The sequence below is a fragment of the Saimiri boliviensis genome, chromosome 5 (genome assembly GCF_048565385.1).
Source record: "Saimiri boliviensis isolate mSaiBol1 chromosome 5, mSaiBol1.pri, whole genome shotgun sequence".
NCBI classification, from domain to species: domain Eukaryota; kingdom Metazoa; phylum Chordata; class Mammalia; order Primates; family Cebidae; genus Saimiri; species Saimiri boliviensis.
In genome coordinates this window covers 65,484,572-65,500,911 of record NC_133453.1, presented here as the reverse complement: position 1 = coordinate 65,500,911, position 16,340 = coordinate 65,484,572, and the positions used below count along the sequence as shown (strand labels likewise).

The window sequence follows — 16,340 nt, the reverse complement described above, 5'->3', positions numbered from 1 at the left end:
AAAACACCTTCATTTTATAAAACTTTGGACCATAGCATCCCTTTAAGTAGCCAGGACTATTAGCACATTTAAACTATTTATTTTAAAATATGATTTATAGGGTTACATGAGAGATACATCGGCAGAACTCTAGGAACCTATCAAAGTTATACAGCTTCCTAAAGCATCTAGTTTATAACCAGCAAGTGGTTTAGGTAGCAAAAGCATTGAGCTGATTCCAGGGCTTCCTCAGCTGACAATCTGAAGGGAAATTGAGTGCAGTACAAGATGGAATCAAATTCTGATATTTCTTCGAATGCCTATTGTCCATTTTATCAAAAACATTTGATATTGACAGTGCAGGCTATTGAGCCTCAATAAAATCTATTATTCACTTTCTTCTACCTCATCTGCAGACTGTTGACATTTTCTTTTATTTCAGCACTGATGTTTTTCTTTTACATGGGAGATTTTAGCACTGATGTTGTAATTGCCTATCACACAGCTGGCCCTGTTATGATGTTCTCATGAATGTCCCTTCATTTTCCTGATGGTCCTGTGATCCAATCTACAACCCATTTAAAAACAAAACATTTCATGTGCCATTTTATGCGGTGGCTCTTTTGGAGTTCCATTTCAGCTTCATTAATATTGATGCTGTCTGTCTCCTTGCTTATTTCAGAAGATCCTTTTAAATTAATCTTCAGAATTTGCTGTGATTTGTTGCTGTTTTGTGCGTCAGCCCCAGTACAGCTTGTCTCTCGTTAATTTTGTTTTTCTTTATTTTTATGCGTCTGCTATGACTGTTCTCCTACTTGTGCTACTGATGTGTGTCAGGTCCTTTATGGAATCCCAGTTTCGTCTCTGCCTTTCACGGTGATTTTCCATCATTAGGGACCTCTTGAATAAAAATGTAGCCCTTGTTTCTGACAGAGTCCATGTTCCTTTTCTTTTCTTTCTGTGTGATTTTCCATCATTATAGTTCTTAAATTTCTTGAATAGTGATATATACATGAACAAATGGACAGAGCAGTAATGGCTTCATCAGTGTTTTCTAAAATGTATCTGCAGGTTTGAGAGCACACAGTGCCACATCAAAATCTACTATGTATGTAAAAGAATTTTTAAGATAGATTTTTGTGGTCTATTGGTGACAATGCTATGGTGCATTAATAATTCACATTCTTGCTTACAGCATCTGCTTGTTAGAATGCCAGTTCCATGGCAGCCAGATTGGAGATTAGCATTAGGTCTGAAAGTCTTTGAGGAAAATATGTACAACGCTATCTCTGCTTTTCTTTCTATAACATTTTCAAAGGTAGCCAATATTTCCTTAACTAAGAATGCTAAACTGGCAATTGCACTAATTTCAAAAATGAGGTAGAGGAAGTCAAACTTTCCTAATTTGAGATGTTTTGTCTACTGAGTCAATTAATTTCATTGACCACTTCTGAATAAAATAACTCTACACTTTCAGTTACAAACAGGCAAAGGAATATATAATATGATAGAAGAACAGGATTTAGATCTAACAACTATTATGGACTAGGGTAAAGCTCAAGTATTGGCTGTCCAATCATTGCTATAAAAATAAGAAGAAAAAGTATTATACTAAAATAAGACATGTAAAATACACTTTTTACCATTGGCCAAAAACTATGCTTGCTTCATGTTCAAAATACCAATTACCAAGTGAAGAACTCAGAGTCAGCTCCAGCAGTTTGCTCTTTGAAAATGCCCTATTTAAACTATGAAAACCTATCACCAGCAGAGAGCTATACAAATCTATGATGCTCAAGTGATTACAAAGTTAAGTGAAAAAGGTTTAGTGGTTTCCCTTAGGTAACGAAACGCGGCCTTGAAACTAGAAACCAGACAATTTTGAACCTTCAGTATGTATGTATGTATGTTTATATCTATTTATTTTTGAGATGGAGTCTTGCTGTTGTTGCCCGGACTGGAGTGCAATGGCGTGATCTCGGCTCACTGCAACCTCCCCGTGAGCCAGCACGCCTGGTACATTTTTATTGTCAATACTGTATTTTATTAGAATTGTATTAGTTCATTTATCAATACTTTTCATATTTAGAATAAAAGCAAAAACACAAAAAATTAGCCAGGCATGGTGGTGTGTGCCTGTAATCCCAGCTACTCAGGAGGCTGAAGCAAGAGAATCGTGTGAACCTGGGAGGCAGAGGTTGCAGCGAGCCGAGATCACGCCACTGCACTCCAGTCCAGGCAACAATGGGAGATGGGAGACTCCGTCTCAAAAAAAAATAAATAAATAAAGGAAAAAAAGGAAGAAGAAGCAAAAATGCATAGAAAACAAATAGATATCCAACTGCAAAATAATGAAGTTGGATCCCTGTCTAACAAGACATAAAAAAATTGGCCGGGCACAGTAGCTCACGCGTTATCCCAGTTCTCTGGGAGGCCAAGGCGGGCAGATCATAAGGTCAGGAGTTCAAGACCAGCCTGGCCAATACGGTGAAACCTGTCTCTACTAATAATACAAAAATTAGCCAGGCGCGGTAGCACGTGCCTGTAGTCTCAGCTACTCAGGAGGCGGAGGCAGGAGAATCACTTGAACCCAGGAGGGGGAGGTTGCAGTGAGCTGACTTTGGGCCACTGCACTCCAGCCTGGGAGACAGAGCAAGGCTCCGTCTAAAAAAAAAAAAAGACATAAAAAAATTAATTCAAAATCGATCAAAGACCTCTAACTATAAGAGCTGACACTATAAAAGTTTTAGAAGAAAACATAAAAGTAAATCTTCATGACCTTGGATTAGGCAATGACTTCTTAGCTGTGACACATAAAATACAGGCAACAAGAAAAAGTAGAAAAATTCGACCTCAACAAAATTAAAAACAGTATGTTTCAAAGGATATCGTCAAGAAAGTGAAAAGACAACCCACAAAATAGAAGAAAGTATTTATAAATCATATATGTAATAAAGGTCTAGTATTTAGAATATATAAAGAACTCTGGATATTGAACTTAACTTGGAAGAGGCGAGTCTGGTCTCAAAATGGAGGTAAAAATTCTGCCTGGTTGCCCCCAGCCAGAGTAGGGGCAGGGCAGGTGGTCCATGATCCAAAGGAAGCAGAGCAGTTGAGTAAACTGTTTATTGGTGGTCTGAGCTTTGAAACTACAGATGATAGTTTAAGAGAACATTTTGAGGAATGGGGCACACTCACAGATTGTGTGGTAGTGAGAGATCCCCAAACAAAACATTCCAGGGACTTTGGTTTTGTGACTTAGTCTTGTGTTGAAGAGGTGGATGCAGCAATGTGTGCTCCACCACACAAGGCTGATGGGCGTGTAGTGGAACAAAAGAGCTGTTTCTAGAGAGGATTCTGTTTAGCCTGGTGCCCATCTAACAGTGAAGAAAATTTTTGTTGATGGCATTAAAGAAGATACAGAAGAGTATAATTTGAGAGACTACTTTGAAAAGTATGACAAGATTGAAATCATAGAAGTTATGGAAGACAGAGTGCTTTTGTAACTTTTGATGATCATGATACAGTTGATAAAATTGTTGTTCAGAAATACCACACTATTAATGGGCATAATTGTGAAGTGAAAAAGACCCTTTCTAAACAAGAGATGCAGACTGCTGGATCACAGAGAGGTCGTGGAGGTGGTTCTGGCAATTTTATGGGTCTCGGAGGAAACTTAGGAGGTGGTGGAGGTAATTTTGGCCGTGGTGGAAACTTGGATGGAAGAGGAGGTTATGGTGGTGGAGGTAGTGGCAGCCGAGGTAGTTATGGAGGAGGTGATGGTGGATATAATGGATTTGGAGGTGATGGTGCCAACTCTGGTGGTGGTCCTGGTTATAGTAGTAGAGTGGGCTATGGTGGACCAGGGTATGGAAACCAAGGTGGTGGGTATGGTGGTGGTGGTGGAGGTTACGATAGTTACAATGAAGGAGGAAATTTTGGCAGTGGTAACTATAGTGGTGGTGGAAACTATAATGATTTTGGAAATTGTAGTGGACAACAGCAGTCAAATTATGGACCCGTTAAAGGAGGCAGTTTTGGTGGAAGAAGCTTGGCAGTCTCTATTGTGGTTATGGATCTGGTGGTGAAAGTGGCAGATATAGTAGCAGAAGGTTCTAAAAACAGCAGACAAGGGCTACAGTTCTTAGCAGGAGAGAGAGCAAGGAGTTGTCAGGAAAGCTGCAGGTTACTTTGAGACAGTTGTCCCAAATGTCCCAAATACAGAGGATCTGTAAAAATCTGCCACTGAAGGAGCGATGATCCCCAGTCAGAAAAGTTACTGCAGCTTAAACAGGAAACCCTTCTTGTTCAGGACTGTCTTAGCCACAGTTTGCAAAAAGTGCAGCTATTGATTAATGCAATGTAGTGTCGATTAGATGTACATTCCTGAGGTCTTTTATCTATTGTAGCTTTTTCTTTTTCTTTTCATTACATCAGGTATATTGCCCTGTAAATTGTGGCAGTGGTACCAGAAATAAAAAATTAGGCTGGGCGTGGTGGCTCATGCCTGTAATCCCAGCACTTTGGGAGGCCAAGGCGGATCACAAGGTCAGGAGATCAAGACCATCGTGGTCAACACGGTGAAAACCCATCTCTACTAAAAATACAAAAAATTAGCTGGGCGTGGTGGCATGCGCCTGTAGTCCCAGCTTCTCGGGGCTTAGGCAGGAGGATTGCTTGAACCCAGGAGGCAGAGGTTGCAGTGAGCCGAGACCGCGCCATTGCACTCCAGCCTGGGTAACGAGCGAAACTCCGTCTAAAAAAAAAAAAAAGAAGGAATTTTTAACTTTAAAAAAAAAAAAAAGTATCATGACTCAATAATAAAAAGACCGATTTTTAAATGGGCAGAGGAATCAATAAATATTTCTCCAAAGAAAATAAAAAGGCCAAAAAGCACATAAATGATGTTTAATATTGTTAGGGAAATTCAAATCAAAATCACAATGAGACACCACTTCACAACTACAAGGTTGGCTTCAATTAAAGAAAAATGGACAGTAGCAGGTGCTGACAAGGATGTGAATAAATTGGATCTTTCATACATTGATGGTAGGAATGTAAAATAATACAACTACTTTGAAAAACACTCTGGCAATTTCAAACAGTTAAACGTAGAACTACCATATAAACCAGCAATTTCACTTTTAGGTATATACCTAAGAGAATTAAAACATATCTTCACACAAGAACTTGTACCATGAAAGTTCATATAGCAGCATTAGTCATAATAGCTAAAAAGTGGAAAAAACTCAAATGTCCATCAGCTGATGAACGGATAAACAAAATGTGGTATATCCATACAATCAAATCTTTCAGCCATAAAAAGGAATGAAGTACCTATTCATGTTAAAACATTAATGAGCCTTGAAGATAATAGGTAAAAGAAGCCAGACACATAATTGTATGATCCCGTTTATATGAAATGTCCTGAATAGGCAAATCTTGAGAGACAGAAAGCAGATTAGTGATCACGAAGGGCTGAACAGATGGAAAGTTGGAAAATTACTACTAATGGTAATGGGTACAGGGTTTCTTTTCCAGGTGATAAAAATGTTCTAGAATTATATAGTGGTGCTGATTATATAACATTGTGAATATTCTAAAAACTGCTGAATTATAAGCTTTAGAAGGGTGAATTTTAGGCCAGGTGCAGTGACTCACACCTGTAATCCCAGCATTTTGAGACGCTGAGGTGGGCAGATTGCCTGAGGTCAGGAGTTCAAGACCAGCCTGGCCAACATGGTAAAACCTTGTCTCTACTAAAAATACAAAAATTAGCCAGGCATCGTGTTAGGTGCCTATAATCCCAGCTACTCAGGAGGCTGAGACAGGAGAGTTGCTGGAACCTGGGAGGTGGAGTTTGCCGTGAACCGAGATCACCCCATTGCCCTCCAGCCTGTGCAACAGAGTGAGAATCCATCTCAAAAAAAAAAAAAAAAAAAAGAAAAGAAAAAGAAGAGTGAATTTTATATTTTCTTTGAATTTTCTTTTAGGCTTCCTTATTGTTTTATTTCATTTATTTATTTGGAGAAAGAGTCTTGCTCTATCCTCCAGGCTAGAGTTCAGTGGCAGGATCTCGGCTCACTGCAACCTCCGCTTCCTGGTTCGAGTGATTCTCATGCCTCAGCCTCCTGAGTAGCTGGGATTACAGGCACCTGCCACCGTGCCCAGCTGATTTTTGTAATTTTATTTTGAAGAAAACAAAGAACAAGGTAGAGAAGGAGGAGGAGGAGGAGGCAGTGGCAGTGGCCTAAAAAGTGTCATTTTCAAGCAGAGTATTATGAGGACTGAAATACTCTATTAATATTAATAGTGTGGATTTTTAACTGACATGTAGAATAGAAGTGAGTGTTTAAGCCTGAAGAAACAGAATTGGGCACAGAGTGCAAACCAGTATGTGTAGGTCACATTTACATTGTCCCATGACTGTAGCACTCGGAAAAAAATGCCAGACCTCTGGATGTTGGATTTACATTTTTGACATTTCCTCTGGATATTTTGATATATGTATCTTAGTCTCTTTCCCAATAGGACCCATGATTTGGTTCACCTTTGAACCTACTTTTCAAATATTATATATTCAATAAATACTAGTAGAGTTATAAGTGCGGATGTAGTCATTGGCTCTCTGCACAGCAATGATCTCCAGTGATCACTCAAAGCAAGAAATCTTGGGGAAGAAAATTGCCATTTTAGGGGCCTGGCACAGTGGCTCATGCCTGTAATCCCAGCACTTTGAGAGGCCAATGTGGGCGGATTGCTTGAGGCCAGGAGTTAGAGACCAGCCTGGCCAACCTGACAAAACCTCGTCCCTACAAAAAATATAAAAATTAGTTGTGTGGTGGTGCATGCCTGTAGTCCCAGCTACTGGGGCACCTGAGGGATGAGAATTGCTTGAGCCTGGGAGGCAGAGGTTGCAGTGAGTTGAGATCATGCCACTTCACTGCAGCCTGGGCCGTAGAGAAAGACTCGCTATCTAAAAAAGAAAAAAAAATTGCTATTTTTGAACCTAGAGTATAATGGTGCTATAATGACATTGGTCATTGAAATATATCTCAGGTCGGGTGTGATGGTTCATTCCTGTAATCCCAGCACTTTGGGAAGCTGAGGCAGGCAGATCACAAGGTCAGGAGTTTGAGACCATCCTGGCTAACATGGTGAAACGCTGTCTCTACTAAAAATTCAAAAAATTAGCTGGGCATGGTGGCACACTCTTGTAGTCCCAGCTACTTGGGAGGCTGGCAGGAAAATAACTTAAACCCAGGAAGCAGAGATTGCGGTGAGCCAAGATCGCGCCATTGCACTCCAGCCTGGGCAACAGAGTGAGACTACATCTTAAAAAAAAAAAAAGAAAAGAAAAAAGAAATATATCTTAATTAAACTCAAAAAACAAAAAATTTACTAAATTATGATCAGATATCAACAAAGATGTTTACTTGAAGTAAGCATATTAATAACTTATTTTTTTTTAGAATTCTTAGTCTTAAATTATGTCATAAATCAGACATAACAAATCAGAAAGTGGTGAATACTCTCAGTTCACAGTCCTCCTTTGAAGTTCCGAGGAATGTACTCAATTCAATACTGCATTCCTTTCTTCTTACTCCCAGCAGACAAGGCCATCAAATTAGCAGAACAATTTCTGGTGAGCAGGTGAATTCTAGGGCTACCATCTGGTCTCCTGGCTCTTGGCACAAGGTGACAGATTCCTGATGGAGATGCCTCCAGTGATCCTAACAGCTCCCCATAGAGACACCCTCCCTTACTGTAGACCACTGCCAAGTCTGAAGGCCTGAAAGTGAGTCTCATACTGTACCCTTAGCCTTGCCATCCCCTATCCCCTCCACTTTCTTTCTTTCTTTTTTTTTTTTTTTACCATTTCGGGTCACCTTCCCACCAATGCAGATTTGCTTCTTAAAGGTACAATGTATGGGGAGGGTCTGAACAGTAAAGTGATTTACACGATGCTGATCCTTTCATCTACCACAAAATAGGCTGCAGAAGGCCAGCAGCAACCGAATTGAAGTCCTGTGTGGCACTTCAAAGGAGACAGGATAGTTGGGTGTAACTTCCAGAAATTCATCCAATTTAATTTATAATATTCACCAATCTTCAAATGAATCTTCTAGAATCACATGCCTCCTGCATGTAATCTTGGTGACAGCAAAAATAGAGAATGTACAGGGAGCAATATATATTCATTATCCTTTAAAAGGAAAGGCGTGCTGGGACAGAAAGGGCTGTGGAACAGCTGTTTTCTCTCCAGTTTTACACATAAAACAATTCTATATGTAAAGCACCTGTAGAGCATGAATTAGCTAGTATGTTTACTATAGACCAGGCATCCCCAAACTACGGGCAGCATGCGGCCCCCTGAGGCCATTTATCTGCCCCCCCACCCCACACTTTAGGAAGGGGCACCTCTTTCATTGGTGGTCAGTGAGAGGAGCACAGTATGTGGCGGCCCTCCAACGGTCTGAGGGACAGTGAACTGGCCCCCTGTGTAAAAAGTTTGGGGACACCTGCTATAGACCCACTACCCAATGTATTGTTTATCCCATCATGAGCCTGAGCAAACATTTATGATATATGAAAGCCTACCATCTGTAGACCTGGAATCTGACCACCACTGGAAACATTTGGTAGCTCTGAAAATATTGCCTTTCATTCTTTGATGTTGCTTATGAGAGAGCTTATTCTCCCCAACCAATAGAATGAAGTCAGATTGGGAACAGGTTCAGGTTGGTGTATCCTACTTCATAGCAATTTCCAGGGCACAAGAATTTTTTTTTTTTTTGAGATGGAGTCTCATTCTGTCACCCACACTGGAGTGCAGTGACATGATTTTGGCTCACCGCAAACTCCATCTCCCGAGCTTAAGCAATCATCCTACCTCAGCCTCTCGGGTGGTTGGGACCACAGGTGCATGTCACCACACCTGACTTTTTTTTTTTTTTTGCATTTTTGGTAGAGATGGGGTTTTGTCGTGTTGCCCAGGATGGTCTCAAATTCCTGAGCTCAGATGATCTACCTGCTTTAGCCTCCCAAAGTGCTAGGATTCAGGCATGAGCCACTGCTTTCCCCTAAGAAAGATGTTTAAAACTACAGCTAGTGCTCGACTTATGACCACGATTGGTTCAGACAGACCGGTCATAACACGATTTGGTCGTAAGTTGAGTAGGCTATAGTATGTACAGTACTGTGAAATGATGTTATAAAAATCTTTGTCATATTTTATCATAATTTTCTTTCATTATTGTTATATATCATAATTTTCTTTGTTCATTTTATGCCATTTGTATCATCTCTACACCATTTTATTTCTTATTTTTACAAAAAACACAAATTGCTGTACCAAGTCTGGGATAACAGTTGAAATGGTGCACGCGGAGATGGTAGTGTTGCCAGAAGCTGGTCCGCACTGTCGTACGCCCAGCTGGGCAACGTTTGCGTTGCCAGACGTAGAGCAGTCGTGGCTAGCGATTGTGGTCGTAAAGTCGAATGGTTGTAAGTTGCATAGGTCATAAGTCGATCAATACCTGTACTTAAACATCAATACCTACCACATTAAACATAAGTAGTTTTACCTGAACCAAGCAAGACTACTTAACCTAGAAACTAAAGTATCTAATGAAAAAGGATAGAGAGAAAGATGACCCAGCCTTCCCCAAGGAGGCAGACCTGAGCTCATTTATCCCTTCTGCTGCACCAGTGAAGAGAAAGTACCCCAAAAAAGCAAAATGCCTATTTGGAGCAGAAGGTCCCATCATGGTATAAAAGCAAGGAAGAGAAGACATTTCATGTCTTTAATCACAGTGACACCTACCCACAAAAAAATTGTGATCTAGTAAGTTTCTCTGAGTCTGGCTAAAGTATCAACTCCTTCTCCCTGGAGAAAGGGGCAGAAGATTTCCCTTGCCCTTTTAAGAGTTTAGAGAACACAGGCCAGGAGCAGTGGCTCATAGCTGTAATCCTAGCACTGTGGGAGGCTAAGGTGGGGTAACCACTTGAGGCCAGGAGTTTGAGGCCAGTCTAGCCAACATGAACAAACCCTATCTCTACCTTAAAAAAAAGAAAAAAAAAAAAAAAAAAAGCAGACGTGATGGCACGTGCCTGTAATCCCAGTTACTTGGGAGGCTGAGACACGAGAATCATTTGAGCCCAAAAGGCGGAGGTTGCAGTGAACCAAGATCCTGCCACTGCACTCTAGCCTGGGCCACAAAGTGAGATCCTGTCTCAAAACAAACAAACAAAAAGTTTATAAACCACAAATTCCTTATCAAAAAGACTATCTTTCAGCCCAGATTGGCTTTAGTGTATAGAAGTGCAACTGATTTTTGCATATTGATTTTGCATCTTGTAATTTTCTCAAATTCATTTATTAGTTTTTTTTTTCAAGAGAATTAAATCGTTTATTGATTACACATGATAATGGATGATACACAAGCTTCATTCCCATCTATAATTTTATCTGGTACCATTATTCAATTTAGATATATTGCATAGGATGTGCCAACAATCATCTTTATAACCAATAATTCTGTGATTTTGCTTGGGTAGTCCCTTTTAATCGTGAACTTCAGGTCACAGCAGTAACTATTAGTTCAACTACACCAAGGTTTCTGAAGACAATGGCTTCTCCACCCAAGCAGGTTGTATATAAATTCCAAATAGAAGCTGGCATCACCCTGAAAGAATTCTACTTCACACTGTTGGGGAAATTTACCAGGATGGCTTCAGAGTAGACCAACTTTACACAGCACATTAAAAAAAAAAAAGACATTTATTCAGCGTCACGATCAGACTATTACATTTTGCAATCAAAAGCATGGGTGCAAAAAACAAAAACAAAAACAAAAAAATCTACATTAAAACCCTTTGTTGGAATGCTTTACACTTTACACAAAACAAAAACTAAAATAACCTGTTATACAATTAGTCACAAATACAGTCCTCGAGTTTTTTGCCCATACACATGAGTATTTGTCTAAATCATGTCTTCTTTGTAGCAGCTAGGCCCTGCCACCACTGTGCTTGGCTGAGTTCATAAATCTGTTGTGACCTGTAGCTTCCCTGTCACTTCTCTGGCTCTCCTCTCCTGCTAAGCTTTGTTTCCTAAGTAAAATCTTCTGCCACTGCCATAGCTACTGCTGCTACTGGAACTGTCATAGCCACCTTGGTTTTGTGGTTTGGCAAAGTATTGGCTGCCACCACCATAGGGGCCAGAGCTTCCGCCTTCAGAGTTTCCTCCCTTCATGGGTCCAAAATTTGAAGACTGTTGTAATTGCCAAAATCATTGTAGCTTCCACCACCTCCAAAATTGCCTCCATCATTACCAAATCCATTATAGCCATCCCCACTGCCACCATATCCACCACCACCAGAGCTGCCACCAAAGCCACCATGACCACTGAAGTTTCCTCCACGACCAAAGTTGTCATTCCCACTAAAACCACCTCCACGACCACCACCAAAGTTTCCAGACCCACTTCGACCTCTTTGGCTGGATGAAGCACTAGCCATCTCTTGCTTTGACAGGGCTTCCCTGGCCTCTCAGTTGTGGCCATTCACAGTATGGTATTTCTGAATGACAATCTTATCCACGGAGTCATGGTCATCAAACGTTACAAAGGCAAAGCCCCTTTTCTTGCCACTGCCTCTGTCAGTCATGATTTCAATCACTTCAATTTTTCCATACTTTTCAAAATAATCTCTTAGTTGATGTTCTTCAGTATCTTCTTTAAGGCCACCAACGAATATTTTTTTCACAGTTAAGTGGGCACCTGGTCTTTGAGAATCTTCTCTTGAGACAGCTCTCTTTGGTTCCACAACTCTTCCATCCACTTTGTGTGGCCTTGCATCCATGGCTGCATCCACCTCCTCCGCAGTTGCATAGGTGTGGAACCCAAAGCCTCTGGAGCGCTTGGTGTTTGGATGTTTCATTACCACACAGTCTGTGAGCGTTCCCCATTGCTCAGAATGGCTCCTCAGGCTCTCATTGGTTGTTTTAAAGCTCAACCCTCCAATGAAGAGTTTCCTCAGCTGTTCCGGCTCTTTAGGAGACTTTGACTTAGACATGATCGCAGGGAGAAGAGAGACTTTAACGATGCTTCTTCGGTGGCGTCCCCGGGCAGAAAGGAGCAAACTGACAAACCCATTTATTAGTTTTAACAGATTTTTTGGGGTCGTTAGGTCTTTAGTGTCTAATAAGATCATGTCATCGGCAAACAGAAATTGTTTTACTGCTTCGTTTCCAATTTGGATGCCTTTCATTTCTGTTTCTTTTTCTTGCCTAACTACTATGATTTCTAGTACTAGTAACTTTAATCCTAACTCTTCTAACAGTACTATTCCAGTACTCTCCCACTATGGTGAGAGTGAGTATCTGAAAACAGTAACACTTCTAGAAGAAAACAGGGAAAAAGCTTTTTTATGTTGTTCTTGGCAATGTTTTCTTGGATATGACACAAAACACAGGCAACAAAAGCAAAAACAGACAAGTAGAATTACATCAAACTATAAAGCTTTTTCATGACAAGGAAACAATCAACAAAATGACAAGGCAACCTGCAAAAAGAAAAAAAAAATTTCAAACCATGTATCTGATGAGGGGTTAATATTTAAAATATATAAGGAACACCTACAACTCAACAGCAAAAACAAAACCAAAAAGCAATCCATCTTTAAAATGGGCAAAAGATCTGAATAGCTGTTTCTCCAAAGAAGACATACAGATGGGCAACAGGCATATGAAAAGGTGCTTAACGTAACTAACCATCAGAGAAATGCAAATCAAAACCACAATGGGATATTACTCACACCCATTAGAATGACCATTATAAAAAAAAGAAAAGTGTTGGTGAAATAGAGAGAAAAGCAAACCTGGTACATTGTTAGTGGGAATGTAAATTGGTACAGCCACTATGGAAGATACTATGGAAACCCAAAAAATTAAAAAGAAAACTACCATATGATCCAACAATCCTACTTCTGAGTATATATTTCTAAAGGAATTGAAATCAGTATGTCAAAATATCTGCAAATATGTATATATTCCTATATATCAAAAAAATATGCATGGAAGTAACCTAAATATCCATCAGGGGATAAAGGAATGAAGAAAGTATGGTATATGCATAAAATAGGATATTATTCACCATTAAAAAATAAAGAAATCCTACCATTTGCAATAATATAGATGAACCTGGGGGGATATTATGCTAAGTGAAATAAGCCAAACACAGAAAAACAAATAATTGCCTAATCCCACTTATATGAGGAATCTTGGGTAATAACACTCATAGGAGCAGAGAGCAGCATGATGGTTCACAGAAATTGGTAGAAGGGGAAATGTGGCCAGGCACAGTGGCTCACGCCTGTAATCCCAGCACTTTGGGAGGCTGAGGCGGGTAGATCAGGAGTTTGAGACCAGCCTGACCAACAGGGAGAAACCCCTATTTTTAGTCTCTACTAAAAATACAAAAATTAGCCAGATATGGGGGCACATGTGTGTAATCCCAGCTACTCAGGAGGCTGAGACAGGAGAACTGCTTGAATGTGGGAGGTAGAAGTTGCAGTGAGCTGAGATCACACTATTGTAAAACTCCCTCTCCAAAAAAAAAAAAAAAAAAAAAAAAAAGGGGAAATGTAAAGGTGTTGGTCAAAGGGTACAAATTTTCAGTTATACAACATGAGTAAGCTCTGGAGATCTACGATACAGTATAGCGCCTGTAGTTAACAGTAGTGTGATATATACTTAGATATTTGCTAGGAGGGTAGGTCTTAACGTTAACTGTTCTTAGCACAAACGATAATAATAAATAAACAAAGGGAGAGGAAGAAAACTTTTGGAGGTGATAGATATGTTTATGGCCTGGATTGTGATGATGGTCTCATGAGTGTGTACATATTTCCAAATTAATTGTCATATACATTGAATATGTACAGTTTTTGTGTCTCAGTCATACCTCCATAAAGTGATTTTTAAAAATTCCTTGGAAGAATCTTGTATTGACTGGCTAGTCAGTCCTTTCATATTGATGAAGATGGGCTGCACTTTTGTCACTTGACCCTCTTTCTCTGTCCCTTTTGGGGTTTCTGAAGCCCTTTTGCTGGTGTATTGTGAAGGCTTTTAAGGAACATTTGCTTCCTCAGCAATGTCATTGATTCACTTTTCCATAGCGAGTGTTCCATCTTATGTCAGCATCCCACCAGGGCAAGCAGAAGAATTTATGACCCTTCAAGTTCAAAGTTTGTGCCTCTCTGTTGGATCAACCACTCAGATGCTCATTTTTATCTCCCGGAAACCTCAAACTCTTCACTTATGTGCCTGGGAAAGATCAGAGGCAAGTTTTTAAGCCCAAAGAACAATCTCACCTTTACCTACTGTATGAGGTCTATCTATTACCCAGAATCTCTTTGATGACTCATCTCACTCAATAATAATGATCGACACTTTTCTTTCTAAAGGTAACATGAGAGTTTGGGGAATGAGTCTCCCATATGCACTAAAAAACAAAATTAAGCAACAGTATCAGAAAGTTCATCATATCATAATGGAAACTGAAAAATAGGGTTGCATTAAGTAACAGATGAAAATTAGGCCCTTAAAACTATGGTGGGGCTCAGTCTCTTTCAAAAAAATAGAAAATCTGGTATCATACCAAGATTCTTGAAGCACAAATGAAGACTTAGACAATCTGTGTGGTGACTGGGTGCAGTGGCTCACACCTGTAATCCCAGCACTTTGGGCGGCCAAGGTGAGTAGATAACTTGAGGTCAGGAGCTCGAGACCAGCCTGGCCAACGTGGTGAAACCCCGTTTCTACTAAAAATACAAAAAGTAGCCAGGCATGGTGACACACACCTGTAATCCCAGTTACTCAGGAGGTCGAGGCAGGAGAACTTGCTTGAACCTGGGAGTCGGCGTTTGCAACGAGCTGAGATGGTGCCACTGTACTCTAGTCTGGGTAAAGTGAAACTCAGTCTCAAAAAAAAAAATATGTGGTAGCTGAGCTCATCCAAAACAGTTCTAGCCAGGCACAGTGTCTCACGCCTGTAATCCCAGCACTTTGGGAGACTGTGGTGCAAGGATTGCTTGAGCCTAGGAGTTTGGAACCAACCTGGGCAACATAGACCCTGTCTCTACAAAAATTTGAAAATTAGCCAGGTGTGAAGGTATGCGCCTATAGTCGCAGCCACTCAGGAGGTTGAGGTGGGAGGATTGCCTGAGCCTGGGAGGTTGCAGCTGCAGTGAGCCATGATGGCACCACTGCCCTCCAGTCTGGGCAACAGAGCAAGACCCTGTCTCAAAAGACAACCAAATAGGCTGAGCACGGTGGCTCATGTCTGTAATCCCAGCACTTTGGGAGGCCAAGGCAGGTGGATCACTTGAGGTCAGGAATTTGACCAGCCTGGCCAATATGGTGAAACCCCATCTCTACTATAAATACAAAAATTAGCCAGACATGGTGGCATGGGCCTGTAATCCCAGGTACTCGGGAGGCTGAGGCAAGAGAATCACCTGAACCTGAGAGGCAGAGAATGCAGTGAGCTGAGATCACACCACTGCATTCCACACTCCAGCCTGGGCAACAGAGTGAGACTCCGTCTCAAAAAAGACAACCAAACAGCTGACTGAGGTGGCTCAACCCTATAATCCCAGCACTTTGGGAGGCCAAGGTGGGTGGATCACTTAAGATCAGGAGTTTGAGATCAGCCTGGCCAACATGGTAAAACCCCATCTCTACTAAAAATACAAAAAAAAAAAAAATTAGTCAGGTGTGGCAATGCATACCTGTACTCCCAGCTACTGGGGAGACTGAGGCACAAGAAATCACTTGAACCTGGGATGCAGAGGCTGCTGTGAGTTGAGATCGCACCACAGCACTCCAGCCTGGGCAACAGAGCAAAACGCTTCTCAAAAAAAAAGAGAACCAGCCTCAGTTATAGAATTTTATATCCTATGTATTTCCAGGTGACAAACAAAAAACAGTTTCCTGCCCAAGACATGAGATGTGTTTGGCATCAATAGAACAGCTAGCCCTGTCTGATAAGCTAAAGTGGGGGTGTGGGATGATTATAGCCAGAAGAATTGCTGTAAGGATATACATTGACATTCTGCTTCAATGTGGCACCTCCATAGAATACTAGAAAAACATCATTGACGGTGCTTTCTGAGAAGAGATTTTGAGTAGAGGATAAATTTTAAGAGACAGAGTTACAAATAGTAATAAGGATTGTGAAGGGTGGTGATTGCTATACATTTTAAAAAGAACATGTAAGCCATATGTGGGAAGAAATGCTTTGGGCATTGCTTTATAGAGAATGGTCATTTCTTTGGCAGAACCAGTGACTGGTCCT

General features: G+C 40.7%; 1 pseudogene; it reads left to right on the top strand.

Annotated features, from left to right (window-relative positions):
• The first annotated feature begins 2,669 nt into the window (after positions 1-2,669).
• On the top strand, positions 2,670-4,174 carry LOC101038899 (heterogeneous nuclear ribonucleoprotein A3 pseudogene; annotated as a pseudogene).
• Positions 4,175-16,340: the final 12,166 nt, after the last annotated feature.